The sequence below is a fragment of the Myzus persicae genome, unplaced genomic scaffold (genome assembly GCF_001856785.1).
Source record: "Myzus persicae strain clone G006 unplaced genomic scaffold, MPER_G0061.0, whole genome shotgun sequence".
Classification (NCBI taxonomy): Eukaryota; Metazoa; Arthropoda; class Insecta; order Hemiptera; family Aphididae; genus Myzus; species Myzus persicae.
Genome location: NW_019101038.1, coordinates 1 through 5,573, shown reverse-complemented (window position 1 = coordinate 5,573; position 5,573 = coordinate 1). Strand labels below are relative to the sequence as shown.

Sequence of the window (5,573 nt, the reverse complement as noted above, 5' to 3'; positions counted from 1 at the left end):
TGAAACCGACCCGTGTTCGTTCTGTGGGTGGTCAGCTGTGCGGTTCGGACTAGAAAGCTTTTGGCTGCAGATCGGAGAGGCGTGTCGAGTGCATCGGACCGGGAAATGGTGACTGGAGGAACTTGGTGACTATGAAACTGATTAAAGAATAAGAAGTGTGAAGGTGGCAGCTTCAATAGAAACGTGACAAGGCTTCGAGAACGCCAGCTGGCGCATATTACAGGAAACTTGCAGGTTAGATGTGTGCTGAAAATAATGAAACGAAATTAAAAATTTTGATTTTTCCACGATTCTTCGACATTTTATTATATTATATTCTATATAGTAACACTCATTAAAAGTTCAATTCATACTACTGTATAGGACTTACTACTTATAATATAGATATTCTATTAGGTACCATATATTGTGGTAAAATCGTTACATTTGTTGTAACGCTTCAATAAGTTTACTGCCTTGGATTTACCAAGTCAATTCTTATTCCCTTCAGTTTCACCGTCATTTTGTTCCTCCTCGATCATGTCACCATTTCTGCGGTTCCGAAACTCACTCGGCACACGCATTTCGATCTGTAACCTGGCTTTTTCGTCCGATTCGCCCGCCGCTTTCGCAAGCACAGAACAAACATGGGTGGGCCGATTTCCAGTGCACGGTCCTTCGGCGTAGGCTCATCTATAAACTCGCCCCGCTGATCCTGATCCTCTATCGGCGGCTATCTGTGGCGGCAAGTGCCGCTGCATGCCATGTTTTAGGTTTATCGCCGTTGAGCTCGCATCCTCCTACTCCGCCGGCTGATTCGCGTTCAGCCACATTGTTGTAGTACACTGCGCTAAGTCATCTTCGAGGTCCCAACGAGAACGTAGCCTGGTCACCGCAAAGGCCCGCCGGTATCAGCCACATGGCTGACCTGGTCCAACAGCCCGCCGCTATAGTCCTCTATTCATCCTTGGTACAATATGTCTGATTTAGCTCCTTTTCGGTTCCACTAACATTCTCCGATGATTTGTAACACAGCCATCGTCTTTCCTCTCGTGTGCCCGGTTTCATAGTGAATATCCGTAGTTTATTTTTACAACATTGGTGTTTAAATAAACAAATCTCATTACTATGGTCCAAAATATTATTATTTTATTCGATTGCAGCCAGATACCATATATAATCCATGTATGTGTATTTATGTCATATTAATACCTACCTCATAAGTTTTAACTTTTAACTAAAATCCGCAAATAATCAATATAATACTATATTTTGTTTAGGATTTTGTGTACTCGATGTTTCCAAGACAAAAATGTATGACTATCACTTTAGTCTATAACGTGACACAGAGACACTATATGGAGACAAGATTAGGTTTATGCATACTGTTAAGTGTTTTAAAAAATACTTTTAAAAAATATTTGAGTAATTACTCAAATACTTATAAAATAAAGTATTTAAAATACCACAGAAATACTATGTATAGTAAAGTATTTGAAATAATTTTCAAATACAAAACAAAAAAATCAATTTAATTCTAAATCATTCATAATATATTATATTAATCAAACATTTGAGTGTTGCATTTTACTAACATTATTTGTTCAAAATATTGATTCGTCGTAGTTGTCTTTTTTGGATTGTTGCATCACCAACACTAAACACTCTCTCTACTGATTCACTGCTAGGTAATGGAGTGTTGTACTTTACAAATACCTGAAAATTAAGTACAAATGTTTTAGTAATATTACTAGTAATAGTATAAGAAGTTTTTAACTAATCTTACTTTTTTGATAGTGGGTAAATTATACAAACATTCTAAAGTCTTTGTTGGAGATGAGCCCAAATATCTATCTATTTCATCAGTAACTGTTGATTTTTAATTTCAGGAATTTTGTGACCAGTTAAAAAAGGAAGATAAATTATCTTCATTTGGTTATCTTCTACATCATTATTGTCATTATCACTGGTATGTAAGTCATAACAGGCACTTTATATTCTGGGGCCAATTATTTTTTTATATCATTTGTAATCCATGCTTTTTTAAATAGTGGGTGGCAGACAGCAGCAGTAATTAAAAATTTGTCTATCAAATAATCGGCAAACCTTGTTTTCATACCTAAAAACAAAAATTATTATCAATTAAGTTTGTTTATTTTAGCTCATGAGTATATAAATGTATTTACTACACAGAAATATAAATATAAAAAATAGATCAGCTGATTAAAATTTTACATTATACATCAGTAAGACTGTAAGAGCTAAGAGATACTATATATTTACTACTTAGTAAATAGTATTTACCAATAAAGTAAACCAAAAACAGCTAAAATGAAAAGAAATTAAATGTGCACAATTTATGTACTTGGCTAAATAAGATTAATATATTTAAAAAATATTAATTATTACATACCATTAAGTATGGCAGTCACCAGAGGTTTCAAATAATTAGAAACTGTTTGATCACTTGTCATTAATTCATATTTATAAATTAATTCTTCAATTGTAGGTAGGAGATTACCAAAGTACATGTTAGTATCACCCTGGAGTAAATCCAAGCTTATTGAAATTGGCCCCATAATTGTTTGATATTGACACATGAAATAAATATCACTTCTATTAAATCTGAAAATATTGTTCATAAAAAATATAGATAAAATAATTAATCATTTTTTACGATTTACAATTTACCTGCCAAAAGCCAATTTGTCCATTATTATTCTAAACTTAAGTTCATTATTTTAAATTTATTTATTAAGCAGCACCACTGCACCATACAGTGAATTCCAACGTGTCTCGTTGGGTGTAATTAAATTAACACCAAGATTTTGTTTAAATAAATCAGCTGACTTAGTTGAACGACCTTGTTTATTCCACAAAGCGGTAGACTTGGAAAAAGTGCTTCTTGACTGTTTTTTGTATGCAAGATTAGACAAATAAATTATTTTATTTTGTATTTAATTTGTACAAATTTGTAATTAATAATCATCGCTCTATGCAAATCTATGAGTTAAAGGGCATGTGTGTATGGTGGATTGGATGCATGACCCGTCGCATGCTAGATGTAAGTGAAAAAGCTGGAAATTCAAAAAAAAAAATAAAGTTGTATAGCTGCCGCAATTTTTGAGTATCTAGGAAGCAGTCACCGGCTCTGTTTTGAGTGTAGTCTGGCAGGTAGGCCATCCGACTTTGTCGTATAGCGGATGACGTGCAAAGGTCAGGTAACACGATGAGGCAAACAAACCGAAAACTGTGACTGAGTGTCTAGCGGTCTCTCCTCGTCTGATGCATTACCATGCCCCGCTGTATGCCCGGTTCTGTTTTGTTATATTTTGAAATTATTCAAATGCATACAAATATCTGCTAATATATTTTTAGAGTACATAAATAATTCTAAATAATTTACCACCTACTGTGGGAGTCATAGCTAGTTTAAATGCATGTTTGACATTTGATACAAATACATTACAAAATCCGCATCAAGAGAGAAGCACGTAGAGGTTGTCGAATTTCCTCTATGTCTTAGTAAGCAGTACTATAATAATTCTGTTGCTGTTACACCTGCATTGATAAAGTCATTTCTAGTATAATGTTTCTGAAATAATACAAATGCATACAAATATCTGCTAATATATTTTGGAGTACATAATAATTAATAATTAATAATAATAACCATACAGTGAATTCTACCTTGTCTCGTTGGGTGTAATTAAATTAACACCAAGATTTTGTTTAAATAAATCAGCTGACTTAGTTGAGTGACCTTGTTTGATTCACAAAGCGGTAGACTTGGCAAAAGTTCTTCTAGACTGTTTTTTGTATGCAAGATTAGACAAAGTTTTTTTAGATTCCTAGAAAAAACAAGTTATACAAATAAATTATTTTATTTTGTATTTAATTTATAAAAATTTGTAATTAATAATAAAAAATCAAGCAAACATAATTTATTGAAATTTGGGTATAGATAATAGAAATAGTTAATGCTAATCATATTCATACTTATATCTTAGAATATTTTTTTCCATATATAATTATAATTTAAATTGAAAGAAAAATTTAATTTTTAAATGTATTACAACTCATACAAATTTGATTATGATTATAAGTGTTAAACCTACTATCTAATAGTTTTGTCCTGATCACTATACTTGCTCAAAATATATTCTTTTCGATAAAAATATTTTTAGTATTTTATAATTTAACAATATTAAGCTATCTTAAATAAATGTTTAATTACCATTGTTGCAATTAAATTTATTGTGTGTACACAACATCGATGGTGTTTTGGTAATGCATATAGCAAATCATGGTCTTCATCATTTTGAATGTTCTCGAGAATGTTCAAGTTCAATGCGTCGATTTCTTCTAAATCATTAACAACCGTATCGTTCACTAGCAATGTATCAGAGTATTGCCATGTAGTCATGTAAATATCAACTACTTTTGTTAATGCTGCAACTAAAATCTATTTAATTAAACAAAAAATAGAAATAAACAATACACATTCTTACTTTGACTAGTTAATTTTTTGTTGTTTAAAAAATCTTCTAAAACTGGTTGTTTTTATCTGATTGTCTTAAAGAACCACCAGCATTATGCTTCAATAATCCATAATTTCATCTCCTTCAAGTGTTTTTGTTCGTTGCATTATCAACGTGATCAATTTTCTTTAATATAGTTGAATGTTGTGTCTGAATAAAATGAAATAATATAACCTTTTACTTAACATTATAAGTTTTGATAAATAATTTACACTTTTTAAGTAGTGGCGCAACTGGGATTTTTTTTTTAGGGGGGAGGGGGTTATTTATTTTATTTTATTTCATATACACAAGAATACTTGGCCCCTCTGAGATGACTAGTGTGGGGGCCCAGGAAAGTACATAATATAGAATAATGAGATCTATGATACCTACATCCTAAGCACTTTTAAAAAGCTGTGCGCCACTGTTTTTGATGTATTTTTGTAATATATTATGTATTTGTGTGGTATTTAAAATTAATTTAACACACAAGATATTATATGGGTCAACTGTCATAGGCAGGTATGAAATTAACATTGTACTTACACTTAAATGTTTTCTTATATTAGAGTTTGAACGTGAATTCACCTTGTAACACTTTGTACCGACCATAGGCGTGTCCAGACCTTTGACGCAGAGGGTGCAACCTGGCTAAAGCCCCTTAGCCTCCCCCTTTTTGTACAATTTTTGTTAATTTAAAATTCGTCATTATTATTATTTATTATAACTAATATGAAAAAAAAAACGTTGTCCCTATTTCAGATGGCATATAATAGATGTCAGTAGGTAAATAATTAAAATAAAATCATGTATAAATAATAAATATAATATTATATAATATATATGTGTCAGTTACAAAATTTCAAAATAATTAAAGTTCTAGTCGCCGTTTTGTATTGTTAAGATGTTTGAACTCTTCAATTATGTCTTCTGGATCTAATTCAGATGCCAATTCCTGTTCAACAAATACTAATATCATTGACTCCAATCGATCTTGCGTCATACAACTTCTTAGCTTTGTTTTTACCAGACTTAATTTTGAAAAAGATCTCTCACAAGAGCAACTTGTGA

General features: G+C 31.6%; 1 long non-coding RNA gene and 1 pseudogene across 5 annotated transcripts; both read right to left on the bottom strand.

Moving 5' to 3' along the window:
* Positions 1-1,514: 1,514 nt before the first annotated feature.
* Positions 1,515-2,558, bottom strand: LOC111027489 (annotated as a pseudogene).
* Positions 2,559-2,724: 166 nt separating this feature from the next.
* On the bottom strand, positions 2,725-5,567 carry LOC111027490. 5 transcript variants are annotated; one of them, XR_002603789.1, is made up of 7 exons: positions 5,049-5,567; positions 4,491-4,670; positions 4,217-4,437; positions 3,670-3,830; positions 3,386-3,574; positions 3,126-3,296; positions 2,725-3,056 (listed from the first exon to the last, which is right to left on the bottom strand). It is a non-coding gene; the product is annotated as an uncharacterized LOC111027490 (long non-coding RNA). The 5 variants fall into 5 exon arrangements; XR_002603786.1 differs by having other exon boundaries at positions 4,217-4,444; positions 4,491-5,567; XR_002603785.1 differs by having other exon boundaries at positions 4,491-5,567.
* Between the last annotated feature and the right edge of the window lie 6 nt (positions 5,568-5,573).